The following is a 21,107-nucleotide window of genomic DNA, read 5'->3' on the forward strand; positions in this document are numbered from 1 at the left end:
TCTACAGCAGATTTGTATTTTTTTGCAGTTGTTAGTAAATAAGGCTCATGACTCTGAGCAAATAATATTGTTTAGTTGTATATCAGTAGATTAAGAGATTGTTTGAAACAATAATTGACCCACTTTATTTGCAAAGAGATACAATATGGTGTGCTCTGGGAATCTGTCCAGAAGGAAGGATTACTATTAATTCCTTCATGCTCAGTAGTCAAGATAAATATTTTGCAAGCACAACTAAAGGTCCTTTTACACGCAAAGATAATCTTTCAAATAGCTGAAAGATTGAACGATTTAGCAATGTATTCGCAAAACGTGTTAATGGTTCATTCACATCAGTGTCGGAGATTGCCCTCAGAACTTCCGTCACTGATATCCGCTAGAAAACAGGATGAAATAACTCAGCAATCTACATTATTTCGCCCTGTGAAATCCGGCAAAATGCCAGACTGCTGGCTGAATATTAAACGGACCCCATTATAGGCATTAAGGGTACTTCAGTGCCATTCAGTTCCGTCATAAGACAGAACTATTCGGCCATGGAGTGCTGTTTTCCTGCTCCCCAAACAGAGCAGGAAAATGGGACTCCCAAACGCTGAAGTGAGAGAGCCCTAAGAATAAGGCGTCTACTGAGATAGGCCCTGTGCACATGGGCGGAAATTCCGTGCTGGGATTTCCCACAGAATTTCGGCCGGTGCCCGCCTGCATAGGATTGCATTACAAAACGCAATCCTATGCAGACGGCCGCGATTTGTCCGTGTGAAAACATACGCGGAAAACAAATCGGGGCATGTTCTATTTCTGTGCGGGTCTTGCAGAGGCCCGCACAGAAATGTCAGTGGTGACGGGGCAGCTCCTCTCTGTGCATGCGCCGGCTGGCTGTCAGACAGTGCATAGCAGGAGACAGAAGTCATCGGGAGCGGTTGAGCCGCAGGTCTCTGCAGCGGCACAGGTCTGCAGGCGGCCATAATGGGAGTAACGGCAGACGTACTGCAGGAAGCATTCCAGCAGAGAAGGCATTCTGTCTGTACAGGCTGAGCAAATGTAGAACCTACTGTATTTAAAAGGGTTTTAAAGAGTAAATATCAGTCTGTGATGCTCTTCCAGTAATACTTAGAAATAATAAAGAATCAGATTACACAGTTCACTTGTAGGAAATCCTTTTCCCACAACTTTAGTTTGAATCTCAGTCCTCTGTTGGCCCCAGGGCTTTGGTTTAATGTGGTGCTCCAAGGATTAATTCTATGACTACGCTGGATTATGAATAGGAAGCAAGATAAAAAAAAACTTACTGGAACAAAGTGGTTGCTAGTGGAAATTGGGACTAAAAAGTCTACATTTGTCATCAATGACCATCAAGGTCAAGTCAGAATAATAGTTGAGACAGCAGATGATCAGCCGCAGCAGTAAAACATTGTAATCCAGGTCCAAATCAAGTTGCTGGACAAAAGATCAACAATTACCTGGTAAACAAAGTACTAGAACATTAGGCAGGAGAATGGTCAAGAATAAACTAGGTCAAAACACATACTAAAAAATAGGAAAAAACACAATAATTGGATCAGTCAAGCAACGACATTACTTTGAAAACCTCTCCTGTGATGCTGTGATCTTTTGTACATGTTGGCATTACAGGTGGCAGTAGCATTTGCTGTTTTTTTTTTTTTTGATTGGCAGAGAGGGACACCCACTCTCAGCAAAAATGGGAAACATATTCTTCTCTCCAAGTTAGCTGGGAACCAGGGATAGATTTTACTCTAGGCATTTAAGTCAAAGGCCCCCTGTGGAAAAGGGAGTCCGGCACTTGAAGCATAACTATGCTTTCTAAAAACTTTTCACATGTCATAGGGATTGCTCAGGGTCTGGTTTTGGAGACCCCCAGCAATTGGTAGAATGAGCCAGCTGAAGTGTTGGTCTGAGTGCTGTCGCTACTCGCTAGCTGAAGACGGGCCATAGAGTTTTTATTTGGTTAGCATGCAGATATAGCGCTAGGTCGAATGCTTCAGCTGGCTCATTCTACTGACTGTGGTGGGTCTCAGCAGCCAGATCATCAGTGATCAAAATTTTTGACTTGATCCTAAGGCCACTTTCACACAGGTTGTTTTTTACACTGTTTAGCGCGGCCTTTCAAACGGAAGCCTTTCTGTTTGCTTTTTGTTTTTTTTTAAAGCCCATTGAAATCAATGAGGAAAAAAGTGTCGATTCTTTTCACATTTCAATTCCGTTTTCTCCTCCAAAAACGAAGCCGAGACAGAAATCTTGAACTAAGCCCTAACACAGGTGCAAAAGCAGCCTAACTGTGGTTAGGTTTATGGATATAAATGTACAAAAAATAAACTGCCTTCCTGGCATTGACAAGGATATAAAAATTAGCTGGGCTAACATCCAACCCTATGAAGCAAGCTATAGACTGAAATGTTTGCAGATGACACCTCTTGGAATATAGCTTATTTTGCAGCTAGGGCTCAGTCTAACATCCATTTAAAGAATATAGCATATACAGACTTATAGATTTCCATCATTATGAAAACCCCCCAAAATGTCTAACCTTTATTGTGCTTCATTTTCTATTTATAACACATAGATACAAACTTTATAGCTTATACACTGATTGCGGACATTGTTCAGATCTGGAATTATACATGTCACTCCTCACAGTGAAGCGGACCAGAGTTTGCATTTGATACAAGCCATACAGCATCAGTTTTGGGTGGCAATAGTTTTTACAAGCATTCATTGTCATTGAGGGATATAAACTACTTTTTCCTGGCTAAAATATGCATTGTCAATGATGCATACATGAATTATATATCTTCATACTTAATACTCAGATCTATACATGTCCAAATCAAATTTAAAGGGGTTGTCCCGCGCCGAAACGGGGTTTTTTTTTTATTCAATAGGCCCCCCGTTCGGCGCGAGACAAACCCAATGCATGGGTTAAAAAAAAAAAGGTTTAGTACTTACCCGAATCCCCGCGCTGCGGCAACTTCTTCCTTACCTTACTAAGATGGCCGCCGGGATCTTCACCCACGATGCACCGCGGGTCTTCTCCCATGGTGCACCGTGGGCTCTGTGCGGTCCATTGCCAATTCCAGCCTCCTGATTGGCTGGAATCGGCACACGTGACGGGGCGGAGCTACGAGGACCAGCTCTCCGGCACGAGCGGCCCCATTCAGAAGGGAGAAGACCGGACTGCGCAAGCGCGTCTAATCGGGCGATGAGACGCTGAAATTAGACGGCACCATGGAGATGAGGACGCTAGCAACGGAACAGGTAAGTGAATAACTTCTGTATGGCTCATAATTAATGCACGATGTACATTAAAAAGTGCATTAATATGGCCATACAGAAGTGTATAACCCCACTTGCTTTCGCGGGACAACCCCTTTAAGCCTGAAGAAGAGCCCTGTGTTGATTTGAAAGCTTGCATTAACATCATGTATTTTTGTTAGCCATTTAAAGGTATCATATCTACAAGATTATGGGATTTCTCTTGCGGGGAACAATCACAAATCAAAGCTATAACTGAACCACAATATATATATATATATATATATATATATATATATATATATATATATATACACACACCTGACTAAGTACCTGACTTATCACCTTTTATATCTCCTCCTAGTGGCGACACCAAGGCATATGACTCATAGGCCTTCTCTCATTATGCCCCACACCTATTATGCTATCTCTAAACCGACTCCTCTCACTCTTTAGGAGCTGCGTCCTTCCCTCACAGTCGCAAATTTCACCAGAACCAGGGTCTTTTGCACAATAAAATGTGGCAATACACATATACATACATATTAAATTGCAACAAAGGAACAATCAACTGCAAGGCTTTGCATTAACACACTACACCATGGCGCCAAACATATCTCCTTATGCTAGTGAATATCCCCTTATTCTGTCTCTGAATATTTCATAAGGTCCCAACAAGGTCCATGACCTCCTACCCTGGCCAGGGATTTATGTAACAACATCCTGGGAAACCAAGTCCACTTAAGCAACAGCCAACATCCACACAGCTACTGGAATCACATCTACACTGCTCAGTACTGCTGTACACTGTCCTACATGTTGATGTTATTTATGTGTGAGTTACAGAGAGTTAGGGAGCAGACTCTGCTGCTTTCTCCATGTTGTGTATATCAAACATAATAGCAGCAGTGTGCTCTCACCAGCTCAAAGCCAACTGAAAAGTAAAGACACAGCCTACAGAGAGAAAAGCTGTTGAATTATGCTACTCATACAAGTCATATAATGGCCAGAAATAGTGTTGTTCCTGATGCACACATATGGCATTAAAATCATCTGAAAAGTCAGGCACACTTTAAGGAAGATTATTGCACAGAGAGTCTTCAACAATATGTGTCAGTGTGACATTGTCCTCTGTAACATTCCACTTCTTGCAATGAGTCTTGTGCAATAATACATTTTAGCCAAAAACCAAGAAAGTATGTCTGCCTGCACAGAGGAGTGATGGCAATCAATAGCATCATTGATCTACATTGAGGCCCTAGGAACCTTATCTTCATCCTGGTTTGCAACATAACAAACAAGACATGAGTAATCCTGAAATGACATCACTCAAGCGGCTGGAGGCCCCTGCGGGTGTGAAGCAAATTTTATAGAGGCTTGATGGTGAACAACTTGTTCGTGCAAAGAAAGTGAGTTAATGCAAACAGTTATTGGCAACAACCAGGTCAGCATATACAAACTGCAAATGAAGAAATAAAATGGGACTCATATAATGTACACATGTAGTCTGACTCATAGAAAAGCTATTCCACATCGCCCTTGATGCAAACCAGAGCAATGAATTAAAAGTTAACACATCTCTTCATGTTAGGACTGATCTCAAAGTGAAGATCCACAATAAGCAAAACATTTCATGTTGTTTTGTCTAGCTTCTTGTTTCTGTAAAGCAACATAGTTTGCAACTGCAACTATTAGGCCGAAGATCCACAGACGGAATATCGCTGCAGAATTCATGGTCAGACACCAAGAGCAAATTCTGCCGCAATGTCCGTCCATAGACATGCTGTGGTAAACGATTCTCCCCTGCCCACGAGGGGAAATCAACTGCGACTTTCTGTTCATGAGGGAGAATCGCAGCAGGTTCTATTCCGTGCAGAAAATCGAAGCCGTCCGTCCCGTGATACTTCCGCAGTGTGAGCACTGCGGTAATATTGGGAGGATTCCACATCACAGCCCAGCACTGACACGTCATGCGTTGCATTGTGCATGAACGCCGGCTCGCTGGACAAGACACATATGGCGGATCCGGAGAGGTGAGTACAGGGTCTCTAGGGGCCGCTGGGTCGGATTCTGCTGCGATATTTCACAGGTGGAATCCGACCCGGCCGTGGGCAGGAAGCCTTAGGCCAGCCTCACACAGGCGTTTTTGTAAAAACGCTGCGATTTTAAACATGGCATTTTACAGTGTTTTGGAACGGCGTTCTTAAACGTGTTCAACAGCATTTTCAATACAATCCATCATTGCCATGTATGATGTGGTGCATTAAAAAGTGCTGCAATGCACTAAAATAGGACAGCGCTAAAATGCTCATCTGAGAAGCCCCATTGAAATCAATGGAGGTTCAGTATGCTGTTTTTAGCGGAAGTTTCAGCGCCCACTAAAACGCTGTAAAAAAACGCCTGTGTAAGTGTGGCTTTAAGTTACCTTAGGGCGCTTCCACACAATAGTTTTTATGTTGAGTTTTTTTGAGCCAAAACCAGGAGTGGGTTCAAAATACGGAAGACATGCAAATCTTTCAATTATACTTTCTCTCCACTCCTGGTTTTGGCTCACAAAAAACTGAACATAAAAACAGTCACGTGAAAGCGCCCTTATAGTTTAATGCAGGTGCAAAAAGCTAGGAATGGACCCCTATCTTTTTGATTGTAAACTGAACTGTAGTGACAGCAAAGGGTTGTGCCAAGTGAGGCCAGCCTTGGTAAATACCGAACAGTGTGCAGACTACATAGGACTGTTAGGCTGCATGTCTGCTGTGCATTAGAGAGGGCTTAGGTACAAACTGTACTGATCATGAGCTGGAATATGGTTTTCTCCAGCAGGTTTCGGGGTATTCTGTAGCTTCCAAATTGTATAGTGTGCACACATCATCGACCAGATCAGACACAAGTTATCAGTCTCATATCCAAAATGGCTCTCTCGGCAGAAACACCCAGACAGCCCCTTTTATTGTAAAGCACAACACCTGCCCTTTAATGGGCGTGCAACAGATTACATCAGTAACATATAGGATTCTCATTTGTCGGATCATATAGAATCCCCCGCCTCCCCCTCTCCCCACCTCTCTCAAGTAGGAGCCTTTGTCTTAACAACATGTGGCCAAAACTGAAACTGAAAGTAAGTATCTCTTTGTTGAAGAAGATTCTGTGTGGGGGATGGGGAAGGACTGGGAAAACACTCAAGATGAACACAAGCAATAACATATAACACTGTGATTTAACTCTTTCCTTATGCAGCAGAGTTCCACATTAGGCTGAAGTCGCAAAACACACATCTTTTCACCATGCCATTGTCCAGCAATTACTATAATGAAATTATGCAGTCATTAGCCTCTAAGAGTTAAAGTCACTACAGCTGCGTAATACATCTAGTTTAGTACAGATCAATAGACATTTTACACTGACTAATCATCATGTCTATCACAATCACACGCATTACCTAGCGCTCATTTGGTTAGACGTAAGGCTGGGTTCACACGGGGCGGATTTGCCGCGGAAATTCCGTCCAGAATTTTGCTGCGGCAAATCCGCCTGCAGACGCTAATCCAGGGATTAGACAGCCATGTGGATGGAGTTTGTCAAAAATCTTTTCCACGCAGGACGGCCAATCTGTTGCGGCGAAGCCAGCAGAAGCCATCGCTGCGGATTACCCGGCCGCAGCATGTCTATTTTTTTTCCATTGCGGTCGCGCTCATTTCTATGGGAGAGCCAGTTGCAATGGAAAGGCAGTCGGCCAAGCTAAGTGCCGCGAGTTTTGAAGCTGTGGTAAAACTGCAAGATTTCCGGTGGAATTCTGCCCTGTGGGAACCCAGCCTAACTGTTTTGGAAACAGTGAGATGTGGAGGACTATCTTGTTATTAAAGGACTGTACAAATCAAAGTGTTATTCTCCAGTTGCTTTGGTAATATTGTGTGTTGCTGGCACAGTAATTCCCTTTTACAAACTGTGGAATATTGTACTTTTCTAGTGTGCGTATACCAATATTGCTAAGCCTCAGGAGGCTGTACACACGATTAAGTAAAGGTATCATAAATGTTAATCTGTTTCTTTAACACCATACTGTTGTTCTTTTACAGTTATTTGTTTGAAAAATGAATATTTAATATTTTTGTAACTCTGTCTTCTGCATTGTATCCTGGAAGCTGCATCACACTGTTCTGTTTTGTCTAGCTGACCTGATTGCCCTTCCATCTTACCTTTATTCCCATCTGTTCTGTCAGGGCTCAGTCACACGGGCATTTTGGCGCACAAATTTTTGAACGCATCAGTTATGCGTTCAAAAACGTGCGTGACCGAAGCGGGCGTCACTCCGGAAAAAATGCTGCTAGCAGCGTTTATCCACTCAGAAAGACCGCTGCCCGCTATCCCCTGCTGTGGCAGCTACAGCAGGGGATTTCTTGGATGTGAAACCCCTGGATGCTGTCACCCATTCATGAATTCAGTATAAGATGTTAATGCTATAAATGCCAGGTATTTGTTGACATTTTGGCCAAAATATGGAAGCTAGCATGCCATGTCACGGCTACTGGCTATACCGCTAGTCCCTACACTAACCAGGAGTCCAGCGACATCACCAAACAAAACCACAAGGCACAAATCTTTCTTGCAGTCACCACACATAGAACCTGCTCACACAACACAGAGAGAGAATGAGAACAGAGGAAGCTGAACACACCCACACCTGGGAAGACAGCTTTATGTATACTGACCTAGAGTGATCGGCCGACTGGAGACACACACACTCAGCCATCACAATCCTTGACACCTGAGCAGGAGAACCCCAGAGCACCTGCAGAACCACAGGTCTCAGGAGACAGACATGACAGTTGTCTGGTGATGCTATCTAGGGATTTGTAGCAGCTAAAGACCACATCTTTCTTGTAGGCGGGTAAAGGGTAAAACCTGCGATCCCTGGGACTAGGGTAGCCAATGCAAAACCTGTTGCTTGTGCACATTTGCTGGACAGGCTATTCCTGCCTTAATGGGAATGTTAGTTACTAAACTTGCAGGTTTCCTTGAGCTAATACGTCACTCTGCCGCTGATGTAGCTACTAAGCTTCTTTTCTTCCTGCTATGTTGATATATAGATGAATCCCAATCTTATAAACCCATTTGGAGATAGTTTATTCGGGAAAGATAAATGTGCTTCCTAGTAGAGAAGGAAACATTTCAAGACCAGACTAGACATTGTGCTTCAGCAGCTTTCCTTATGGCAAAACTGACTTAGATCAGAATTATGGTGACTTCACCCAGAAATGATGTCAGTTCCTATGATGAAATCAAGAAAATATGTGCTGTTTCCCAGACCTATGTACAGATCCTATAAACGTGCTGACTTGCACTACATCATATTCACAGATCATCCTGTGACTAAACTTGACTAAATTGAATACAGACACAAGAAAGTGTAGATGATATCTGACCAAGTAATTGGCAGCAAATATAACTTCTATTACAACCTTATTTACATACATAAGACATATGTCACATCGATGCCTCAGTTTATAACAAGGAAATGAGGAAAAGCAGCAAGGAATCAAAGTTCTACCAATCCAAAGATCAAAGTAAATGCTCCCTGTACTTAAGGGGGTTGTTCTAGCTCCCGTGTAAAATCCATTCATCAAGCAGTAACATAACAAATTAGTTTATACTAAAGGTTTGTTCACATCAGCATGAATGGGTAATGTTGGACTGTCAGTCAAGTCCAACCTCGCTCATTCACAGCTTGAGCTATCTGTCCAGTCCACGGAATGACTTTCGAGAGTGCTAGTACAGGAATGGGGAGGTGGGTAAGTATACAAAAATACATCCCTGGACTCCTGGGAACCTGCCCTATAAGCACCATAACTTATGGTGCTCATAGCTGGTGACAGGTTCCACTTGGGGGCTTTAATAAAAGAGAGTGTTTTAATCACGCCAGCAAAACGCGGACAATAGAGCCCAGGGATTTCAATGGCTACATTGTGACCTCTTTTTGTGCCCGCTGTTTTTGCAGGTGTAAAAAAATAGGACCTGCTTTATCTTGTGCATGCTTGTGCACCAAAGAGCTTCAAAGAGGTCTATTGGAGGTGCACAAAGACGCACATCTGTACACGGGTACGTGCTAAACGCTGCACATACCTACAATCACCGACACAGAGTTAAGTTAGTTAACCATTTAAATCAGGGAGGGGTGAACTGTGTGAACGAGCAGTGCCGCTGCAAATATGTTCAGCATTTGTGCAGGCATACACAAATAATCAAGCTGCGCAGGAGCGAGCGTATTGTGATATCTGTTTAAGCCCTAAGTAGGAGATGGATGTAGAGAGGGTAAAAAAGGTGTTTCCTGACCTACATGTGCCCAGTGTACTTTCATCTGTGCCTCGTTCACCTGTTTGACCAACAGCTAATTCTGCCAACTCTGCTATAGGCAATGTATAGAGCACCCTAATAGGAATGCACACTTGGCTGAGTGAATGTATTACAGTCAGGAGGGAAAATAACCCCCCTGTCTGTCATCGGCTTTTCTTCCACGAGCACAAATCCAACATGCCACATGCAGTCTGTAGGTCTCCATATATATGAAATTATTGGATCATCCATTTGATAATGCTGGGTTCAGATCAGGGGCGTAACTATAGAGGATGCAGGGGATGCGGTTGCACCCGGGCCCAGGAGCCTTAGGGAGCCCATAAGGCCTCTCTTCTCCATATAGGGAACCCAGTACTATAAGTAAAGAATTATAGTTGGGGGCCCTGTTACAAATTTAGCATCAGGGCCCAGGAGCTTCAAGTTACGCCTCTGGTTCAGATGACTTTTGTCTCATGTGCCTGGCCAGCTTCAGACTGCCCTAAGCTACCAAGTTGGAAGAAGAGTCATTTTCCTGGCCAGAACAATGCCATCACTTGGAGGCTCAGCCAGTTGATCAGCTGAGCATCAAAAGCTGCTATGACAGCAGAAAGTAATCTTCTCCGCTGACAGATTCTTCTGATTAAAAAAAATCTTTTTTTTTTCTTTTAAAACGCATCAGAATAGCTTTCATTATGAAGAGCAGAATAAGAAATGAAAGCTGCTCTGTGATTGGTTTCTGAGAAACAAAGACAGTTTTTCCTTTTGACAATTGACGTAAATCTTCTCCATTTACTGCTGTAGTGGCCCATATATCTGACCTCTCCACAATTGTCATACATGTCATGTCTTTTATGTGGATGCACTGTGCAAAGTGTCTTGTCTACTGTTATGTGTATTGCACAACTGCAGCATGTAAGAGGTTAATGTCTGAAAAAGGCTGGGATGTTTGTACTTTATAAATATGAGTGATTGAGAGCGAGAAAGGAGTTCTGTTATCTTCAACGGTTAGGAGTAGAGTGGAATGCTGGCCACATGGTGGTACCTTCAACCCTCATGTGGTGAAGTGATGGAAGAAGAGGAGAGGTTTCCAAATCACCATCATTCTAGAAACCTCCTCTGAGGAGTGAGAGAGTCCGCTGCGCAGAGTTCTACAAATCAGGACAAGTGAGTGTCGTGTTTCCCTCCGAAGTCATTCAGAGTCCCGGAGTGTGTGTGTGTCCAGGAGAGGAGCACCACAGACTGTGGGCCCAGTGTCATCCTGTGTTCTCCTCCCTGACCATCTACGGAATCAATGTCCTTCTTGCATGTGCGAATAAGCTGTGTTTCTACAAAGTACAGAGTAAAGTTTCCAGTCACTACTCGTTCCCATTGATTGAGGTATTCAAGTTTAACTCTGTGTGCACTCTCTTATTTAACCACCGAGGATTTGCCGGAGTGAAAAGGAACGGTGGCGTCACGCGTGAAAACTTCAAGTCCACTACACTTATACAGGTAACCTACACCCGGCGTTGCCTGGAAGAGGCCTAGCAGTGCCTTGGCCAAGGTTCTGTGCATCCCTCAGTGTAAGCCTTGTGTCTTGGTTGCCATGCGGCGTTGCACTGCAGGATACAGAGTGTTGTCAGAGTGTCTGTCAGGTGATCTGGAGGTCGGGGAAAAAAGTGCAGAATACACAGCCTGGAGGGGGGGGGGGGGGGGTAGGTACAAAACTGGATGCTTCACAACAGATGCTATTGATACTGTGATGAATTTCCAAAAGAAATGAAGTACTTCTTTAATGGTCCAGTAGCTCACTCTGCCCCTGTAGTCTACTATACCCATATGGCCTGACCTCTTCCACCCCTCACCATTAACACATTCATATCTCTATCTCTGTGCAGTAACAGATTTTATGCCCATCCTTCCAAGTGACATATGCTCTATACCCAAAAAATAATTTGTCATCTTATAAAATGTTTCATGGTCTGCGAAGATTGACGAATCTCATAGTATACACATTGGGAAAGATTTACTAAAGCTAAATGTGCCACAATTCTGTCGGAATTTGCACAAAAAAGGTAATAGCTATGCATATATACATTGAATTGCCTCTTTATTAGACCCACCCATCTAGTAGCGCCCATTGGTCACTGAACCTCGGTTGCCCTTCAGAACTGCAGCAGTTCATCATGACATACATTTCACTGGCTGCTGAGATCATTCTGCAGGAATATTGGCCCGTACGAACAGGATTGCTCGCAATACATTCTAACCCTCCCACCAGCAAGATGCAACAGCAATCTAGATTCATCTAATCAGGTGGTGTTTTTCCACTGCTCAGTGATCCAATGGCAGTGGAACTAGATATCTGCAGTTATAGCCCATCCATGCTAAGCACTGAGTTGGAGCACCAGGGTTGTATTCGGCTGCAATTTTCTTGACTGGGTGTTTCCTGTTTGTCAGTAGAATTCTTGACTCCATTCTCTGGCTCCTTTCGTTGATTACATCCACATCCTTTCATTGGATATTTTTCCTCAATCACATCATTTTTGGTATACGATGGACATTGTTGCATGAGAAAACCCCACAAGGTTGGTAGTCTATAAAAAATACTGGCACCAGATATTCTAGCACTGATGACCAGGCCTCATTGGAAGTCACTGACCAGGTCTTATAGAATCTTCCTATTCTAATGGTGGTTTTAGATAGGACAACTGTCAGATGCTTAAGTGACTGACATCTGTGCCAATGACTATCACTCCTCTACTTTCCCATAGGAATGATAGTTGTTTAGTGAATCGAGGTGGAGCGCAGTCAAGATCTCTTCCAGCCGCCCGCCTTCATGCACTGCAAACAGGCAGTGACAGCTGCCTGTTTATACTCAGCGAGAAGTCGCTCACTTGTCGTTCCATTTCAGTGAGCTAAAACAGAATGACTAGTAGTGACTTCTTGCTCAATACTCTGTTGGGTGCTGTGTTTGCATGAGCTGACAATTACCTATAATCACTCAATTGAGCAATTATTTGGGCAACTATCAGCATGCACAAAAGTACCCTACTATGGATTCACACTGAATCTGATCCATGGAAAACTTGATTTTATGCACTCTGGGGTTACGGTTCCACACAGGGTCGCTCAGAAATGATGAAAGGGCAGCTGTCTTTAATAAAGTGGCCATTCAATGTAGACAAAAACAGACTGGCATATGCAAGCAAATACACATATTGTACATGTACACATATATACCCACTCATAAACATGCATGCATACACATTATACATGCAATGTCACCTACGTACTCAGCAAGAATGGTGGTGGAAAACATCTGTAAGGGGGACATTCAGCTATATATAATACTAATAATCTTTATTTGTGTAGCGCCAACTTATTCCACATCACTGGTGGCAGACGTCTATAAATGAAGGTGCCAAGGAATGACTTCACTCTTCCTACAATCCGTTGATGGAGCACCGGCGTCAATATTCCATTTCATAGTCGGAGATAGTTTTGTTTGTAGCATTCACAGAGGGAGGCCTCGTTTGCTGTTGAATCTGTAAACTGAACATAATTTTTTTTTAGTATGAGATAATGACATATTTATACAAAACAATCTTATCCTCCCTTTAATCTTTACTAGTACAAAAAACATGTAATTGAGTGTCACTCATAATGGAGATCTCCCATTGGTCTTTATCATGCTCTTTTCAGCACTCTTGCTAGACCTAGATTATCCTGGCCTACTGCATTTCCAGGGTAAAATGTATTTTCTGCTTCTTAACAGGAAAAAAAATAATAAAAAATTTGCTCTTGAAAGTACGCAGGTGCAGTATGTAGCATTTTGTATATAGTGACAAGTAGAGATGAGCGAACGCACTCGTTTAGGGCGATTTCGCAATCGAGCACCGCTTTTTTCGAGTAACTGACTACTCGGGCGAAAAGATTCGGGGGGCGCCAGGGGTGAGCGGGGGCTTGCAGAGGGAAGTGGAGGGGGGGGGGGATGTGTCACCTTATTGAAGAATATCGCTAAGCAGGTTTTGGTATAGAGAAGACTTTAGGGTTTATTCATATGACCGTATTTACGCAGGAATTTCAGCACATTAAAAAATATATATATATATCGCACATTAAAAGTGACCATGCGAAGCATTGGATTTCAACTGCTTCATTCAGATAAACTTTTCTTTTCAACATAACATATTTGCGAAAGAAAAAAAATAGGACCTACGCAACCATTTTCGTTTGTGATACACAGGAAGCTCCCATAGACGTCTATGGCAGCTGGAAAATAGGGAGGCAGGCTGTGTACAACGCTGGGAAAGGAAGACATCTGGCCTTAATTAATGCCATTCTGAGGATTTCTGCCGATAGTTGCTTCAACGTGGTTTTCTTTTTTTTACATACACGCAGCACCGCCCCATGTGAATGGCTTAAAACGCCAATTAAGATTGGTACTTGATCGTGTCAAAAATTCCTTCATGCGAATATACGCCACGTACAGGCAAATGTATAAAACGCATACGGTCGTGTGAAGGAGACCTAAGGCCCGAGAGCGAGTTGGCGCCAAGGATTCTGTAAAAGGCACCCGATCTATAATGCTTTATTTATAGTACTGGGCTCCCTATATGGAGAAGAGAGGCCTTATGGGCCCCTTGAGGCTCCTAGGCCTGGGTGCAACCGCATCCTCCGCATCCCCTATAGTTACGCCCCTGCTTCTGGTACTGAAACAGAGAGAGAACACCTGGTGGGTGTGGCAGGAAGTAAGATAAAAAGATCAGTTCCTGATACACTCAGGTGAGGAATGCTGGCTGCTTGCCAGAGAGGCGATAAGAGATGTCGCATCAGGACTGTGAGCCTGAGGTCCAGTGTGGACCAGTCTGGGCTCATCGCTAGTGTGTCAGAGGAGTATGCCCTCTAGACACCCCCAGGTGAGGTTAGTGAAGCTAACCCTATGGGTGATGAACCCTGAGCATTGTGTGATATGCTGCATATGCCGTGATATATGCTATAGAATAAAACTGTCAGGCCCTAGATTTAAAGTGAAATCCTGTCTGTGGAGCATCTGTACTGTATGTACATGTGGCGTTCATTGTGTTCCGAGAGGTCGGTGATCTGCAGGCGAGTAACCTTGGCTTGCCACAGAGGAAACAACATCAGTGAATGAGAATCTGTCACCACCAAACAGTACCATAAACTAAATTATAATGCTATTTGGGAAGGTGACGGGATAGGTCATCAATAGTATTTGCCTTGTAAACCTTTTTAACTCTTAAGACCCATTTACACACAACGATGTTTGTTTGAACGAACGAACGAACAAATGAACGCCAACTTTTTTGCTTTAAAATGTTGAGCGTTTACACGTAAAGGTAATCATGTGAAATCCTCACCTTTTCCTCATTAGCTATAGTAAACACTATACATGTTGTTTGCTCAGGTGGGTGTGTGTATATGCGAAGAATCTCTAGGCAGGAAGTTTTTAATTAAGGCATGAGTCATTGTGTTTAGCTGGGCAAACAATCAACCCACTCCTCAAGTCATTTGAAAGACTGAATGACTGTTATTTAAACCTAAGGACAAGCAAAGGAAGAAATGACTATTCTTATGCAGGCTGAAACTCAGCGATTAACGACAAGTGAACGAATAGTGCAGGATGGCTTCACATTTACACGTAACGATAATTGCTCACTTTCGCTCATTTGAACAAATTTTGAGCGATAATCATTGCGGGAAATGGGTCCTTGCCTGTAGAATAAAGAGCAGAGGAGAGCATTGTGGGGTGATGCTGGGGTTGTGCAGCCCGTTTAGACAGGCAGATCATCAATGAGAATCGTTCAGTTCTCTTTCAATGTTTCAAATTCCTATGAGAAACACTGAGTGGGGAGTGTTTAACTATAACGAGAAGTGAACAAGCCAACAGTGATTTTTTAGTCTTGCAGAAACTGAACGATGAATGTTTGTCGTTCAGATGGAACAATTATCTTTGAGATTTGCCTATTTTAACTATTTTTTGAACAATAATTGTTACATCTAAACAAATTTGTACTCAGAATGTTGCCTTTCCTCCACAAGACAGATGATGGCGACACTCTCATGAAGAGACACTTCATAACCGGACTTCTTGGAAATCTAGTAGCTGATAGTTTTATTGCAACAGTTCAGAGTACTTCACTTTATACATTAACCAACACACACAAAAACATATCCTTGTTGGCTGACCATTAACTAGAAATCACCTGTGCATTCGACACTGTTGACCACAAACTCCTCCTCAGTATGCTTCGCTCCATTGGCCTAAAGGACACTGCTCTCTCCTGATTCTCCTCCTACCTACCTTCAGCATCTCCTTTGCTGGCTCTACCTCCCCTCCTCTTCCCCTTGCGGTTGGGGTCCCCCAGGGCTCGGTCCTCGGCCCCTCCTCTTCTCCATCTACGCAGCCCCTAATGGACAAACCATCAGGAGATTTGGTCTCCAATACCACCTCTACGCTAACGACACCCAGCTATATACCTCTACCCATGACATCTCTGCACCTTTCCTCCAAAACATTACTGACTGTCTGTCTGCTGTCTCTAACGCTATGTCCTCTCTCTACCTAAAACTGAACTTCTCAAAAACTGACCTCCTTGTGTGTCCGCCCTCTGCTAACCGACCTCCTCCTGACATCTCCATCTCAGTGTGTGGCACTACCATAATTCCCAGACAGCACGCCCACTGCCTTGGGGTCATATTTGATGCCCCCTACATTCAATCTCTGACCCAAACATGTCAACTGCACCTCAAGAACATCACAAGAATCCGCCCTTTTCCCACAGTGGACTCACTAAAAACGCTCACTGCTGCACTCATCCACTCTCGTCTCGATTATTGCAACTCGTTGCTGATCGGCCTCCCCTGCACCAGACTCTGCCCCCTCCAATCCATCCTGAATGCGGCAGCCAGGCTCATCTTCCTGTCCAGCCACTACTTGGACACCTCTTCCCTGTGCCAGTCACTGTACTGGCTGCCCATCAAATACAGAATTCAATTTAAACTCACTACCTTTATCCATGAAGCTCTACACAGCGCCGCCCTACATTGCCTCTCTCATCTCAATCCATTACCCAGCCCGCGCCCTCCACTCTGTTAATGAAATCAGACTGAGTGCCCCTTTAATTCAAACCTCTCATTCCCGCCTCCAAGACTTCTCCAGAGCAGCACCAGTCCTCTGGAACGCACTACCTAAGGCTATCAGGGCAATCCATGACTCACAAAACTTCAGGCGTGCTCTCAAAATGTACCTTTTCAGAAAAGCATACCATATCTCCTAAACCAAACCCCTCTGGATGCCACATGATAACATGCTCCCTGACCTACTGACTGCAATCCCTGCCAGCCACCATCAACTGCCCTCCGCAGTCACACCGTTTCTGCTGTCACATGGCTTAATATCTGACCATTGTCTATGTGTATAGCATCTCTCACTCTCCAGCTCGCCATACCGTACACATATCCAGCCCCTTTTACCTACTGTATCACCCCATTACTTGTAGTATGTAAGCTCTTTGTAGCAGGACCCTCACCCCTATTGTTTCCTTAAATTGATTACTATATGTAACCGTGGTTCTGAAATTTTTGTATTTTTGTACTTTTGTCCTTCTCTATTCCCCCTGTCTTTGTAAACGCAGCGGAATATGTTGGCGCTATATAAATAAAGATTATTATTATTATTATTATTAAAGGGGTTGTCCCGCGCCTAAAGAGTCCCCCAGTACCTGTAAAGGAATACTGCTGCCAGGTGTTATTTAAAAAAAAAAAATTCCCTCACCTGAATCCCCGTTCAGCAACTTTAAAAAATCTTCTTTCCAAGATGGCTGCCGCTGGTCTTCTCCCACGGTGCACTGCGGGTCTTCTCCCATGGTGCACCGTGGATGTTCTTCTGCTGTCTGCGCTCCACTGCCGATTCCAGCCACCTCATTGGCACCATGTGATGGGGCGGGGCTACGCGATGACGCTGAAAAGGGGGAGGAGCCAGAACGCAGCTCGTGAGCCCGGACCATCCAGAAGAGGATTCCTCTCTGTGCAAGCGCGACTGTTGCGGCGACCAGAGGAGAAGTTTGGTCGTCGCCATGGAGACGGGGACGCCAGCATCGGGAGGGGGTAAGTATATAACTTCTGTATGGCCAATATTTAATGCACAATGTATATTACAAAGTGCATTAATATGGCCATACAGAAGTGCATAACTGCACTTGTTTCTGCGGGACAACCCCTTTAACTGTGTCCCTCACTAAACTGGCCTAATGCCATAACATCACAATAACATTCACATAAGTCCATTTACCATCACTTTCTGGCAGTACAAAGGTCTTCTCTCCTACACAACTTAGGTTTCACCTCTGTCCCACAGTTCTGGCTGCTCCTCAGCACTTCTGGGTTGCATGCCCAGTTTTTTTTTATAGAACCTCCTCAGGTGCAATTTAATTAGGAGAGGCGCTAATATACATTGACCTCTAGTGGCCATATTTGGTACTCTTTCCCTATAATATGTAGATGTAGAAAACGCCTCAGGCCCTCCTCTTTGTACCTGAGGATGCTGGTCTCCTTATAGACGACTTAACCCTTTAGTAAACCACACAGGTCCCTAGGCCTAGGATCTTGTGGGTATTTTCTATTAGATAACCTGTTTTCAGTCCCTGGTCCATTTGCCATTTCCATTCAGGCTTGCATGACTTCAAGGAAAATGATAAATGAACATACCTGGACACCTCAAAAATAATAACATTTTGTCAGCAAATTTTAGATTTTAGTACATTAGCATGCAGAATATAAGCTCCAAGAAAAAAACCAACACGCAAACTTGGTAATCAAACACATCTGCAAAACAAAAATAGAACGATAAACCACACAGAAGAACATGGGATAAATAAATATAACAAAAAGTCTCCAAAACTGAATACCAGAATTTCTAAAGAAAGAAACATTAGTCATCGAAGTCACCCACAGGCTCCAGAGGACACAAAATATGAACATATGGTGGACAGTAATATAGATGAAGATATACTTGGTTAGTACATTCTCAAGACAAAAAAAGAATCTGTTGAATTGTAATATATCTCCATTGTTAAAGGGCCACTCCCGTGAATCCATTATGTACCTCCCCCCCCCCCCCAGTATATATAAGTGGGCTAGTATTACCTTGGTTAGTTACTCCTTTCTACCTAAAACTCCTAGCTTCTTTCTCTTAGATGGTCATGTGATCTTAGTTCGGAAAAGTTTAGATCTGCTTGGAGTTATGTGTTCAATTTCTAGTCAGTTTCTTGGTTTTTTGTGATGCCATTACATGAGAGTGCCATAGAAACTGCCTAAAGGGGGACGCAGAAACTCATATCATAGTTCCTAATGATAATCACACAGCTCCTATCATAAAATGATAATAGAGGAGATCACAGCTCCTTCTCTTGACTCTATACTTATATATTCAGCTTATTTAGATGAATATAGAATACAAAATATAGTGGCAGTGTTGCAGAGGTGGTACTGGCTGTAGCTGATCATATTATTCTGAGCTGATGTATTATGGGATTAATGTGAAAGTAAAACCAACATCAAGATGGTGCTTGATAAGCATCAGACAGGAAGCTGCTCTGCATAGAAGTGACTGCAATATGCAGAGGAGACTTCCAGAGTGTGTCAGGCAATTAAGTGAGGGGCGCAGAGACGGAAAAATGTGTTTTCGCCAGAAAATACCCTTTAAAATACTACAGCAGAATAAAACAATTGTACCCATATCTACACTACAGGAGAAATCCACGACTACAGTCCTATTACAATGTGAAGAAACTAGTGTAGCTGACACCAATGATCACGTTCATACAGTCCTGTTTGTGTCTTTGTCTGAAAGTTCATTACACTGATGTCCATTTAATGCAGGAGGTTAGAAAGACAAAAAAATGTAAAAATGGATTTGTTAAACAGTTGTAAAGAAAAGCAAGTGGAAACAAAGGGAAAGAAACTGTCTTTCTTTAACGGATACCTCTGTGATTTCCGTTTATTTCCATTTGAATTCTGTTTTGCTATCTTTTCTATTAAAAAAAAACAAACAGCGATCCATTCAAAACAGAAATAAAGATGCCGATGTGAACGGGCGCCAAGTCTTTTTTCTCGTCAAAAAAATGGAAACTAGACGGACATGATGCAAACCGAAATTAAATAAGGGATTTTGCTGGATCTATTTTTTTCTATTTTTCTGCTTTTAGGACAGAACAGGGAAACAAACTGCTGATGCGAACCAGGGTGACACCTACATTACTGATTTCTGCTTCTCTGTTCCAGTATTAGAGCAGAGAGACAGAATTAAAAGGGAATTAGACAAAATGGAACGTAAACAAATGGAAACCTTTGTGTTTTTTTGAAAACCCATTGAAATCAATGCTTAAAAAACAGAACAGAGAAACGGAAATCCCTAAAGGAGGTGTAACACTGGTGTGAATGAGACCTAAGAAAGAAATGTATTTGTGCACAAAAGATTGAAAAAGGTTGAAGAAGATCCGACACATTTGTTACATTTTTGTATCAGATCTTTAGAGCTCTGTATACTGCAGACAAAAAAAAACGCTGGTGTGAAATGCCGCGGATAGTCTACGTGGGATACGATAACAAATTCTGCAATTCAAACCCAGTCTTTGCATGCGGGCTAAAGAGTTGGGCAGCATGAGTCATCCTCCTCCTCCACTTCCCGTTATCAGTCTTCTTAGCTCTGTTACTAGAGACAGACTTCACTTGACAACAGGCAGTGGACAGCAAATTTAGAAGGTAGGGATACTCCTAGTGAACAGAACATTACTGGGATTTTTCAGTATAAAAATGTACAAGTTGTATGATATGAATATACATGAGCTTCATTGGACTCATCTGTAGTCCAGCCCTGCAAAGTTTTAAAAGTAAGATTTACAAAAACCCTAACCCGATCAGGATAAGTTACCGACTACTGAAATCAAAGTGTCTGTCATTATACCCTGCTTCCTGCAGCCCACGCAGCTTAGGGGATGTAATAGGTTCCCTTTAAAGTGTAAATGTCATTTACACTTTTTTTTAAAGCATAGAATAGTTCTTTCAAGTGCAGGCACAGATGTTCCCATATAACACTATTAAATGTTTTTTTTATATTCTATTAATCTTCAACCATATTTTGCCCTTCTGTGCACCGCTGTCCATCTGGCTGGTGTTATTTGTCTCAGAGGCTCTGTCTCTGGTACTTTAAAGGAGAAGCCATTCTGTGCTGCAGATAGCTTCTCCCATTCACGCCTCCTTTGTAGTGGCCTAGGGATTCGGGTTCCTTCCACCAACTCAGAATATATGTCTTATGTTTGTCTTGTATTACTGTTTTAAATATGGAATGCATTAGAGTTATGTGCATTGGAGTTTGCAGGCATGAAAGGGTTAATGTCTGATCATGTCCGGTGTTGTCTGGAAAATGTATCTATCTGTCTAGCTGTTGTTTGGTCTGTGTCAACGTGATGTGATGGTTTCAGTGAGAGGTGTCTGTAGTTAGTTAG

This window comes from Eleutherodactylus coqui, chromosome 1, assembly GCF_035609145.1.
Source record: "Eleutherodactylus coqui strain aEleCoq1 chromosome 1, aEleCoq1.hap1, whole genome shotgun sequence".
NCBI lineage: Eukaryota > Metazoa > Chordata > Amphibia > Anura > Eleutherodactylidae > Eleutherodactylus > Eleutherodactylus coqui.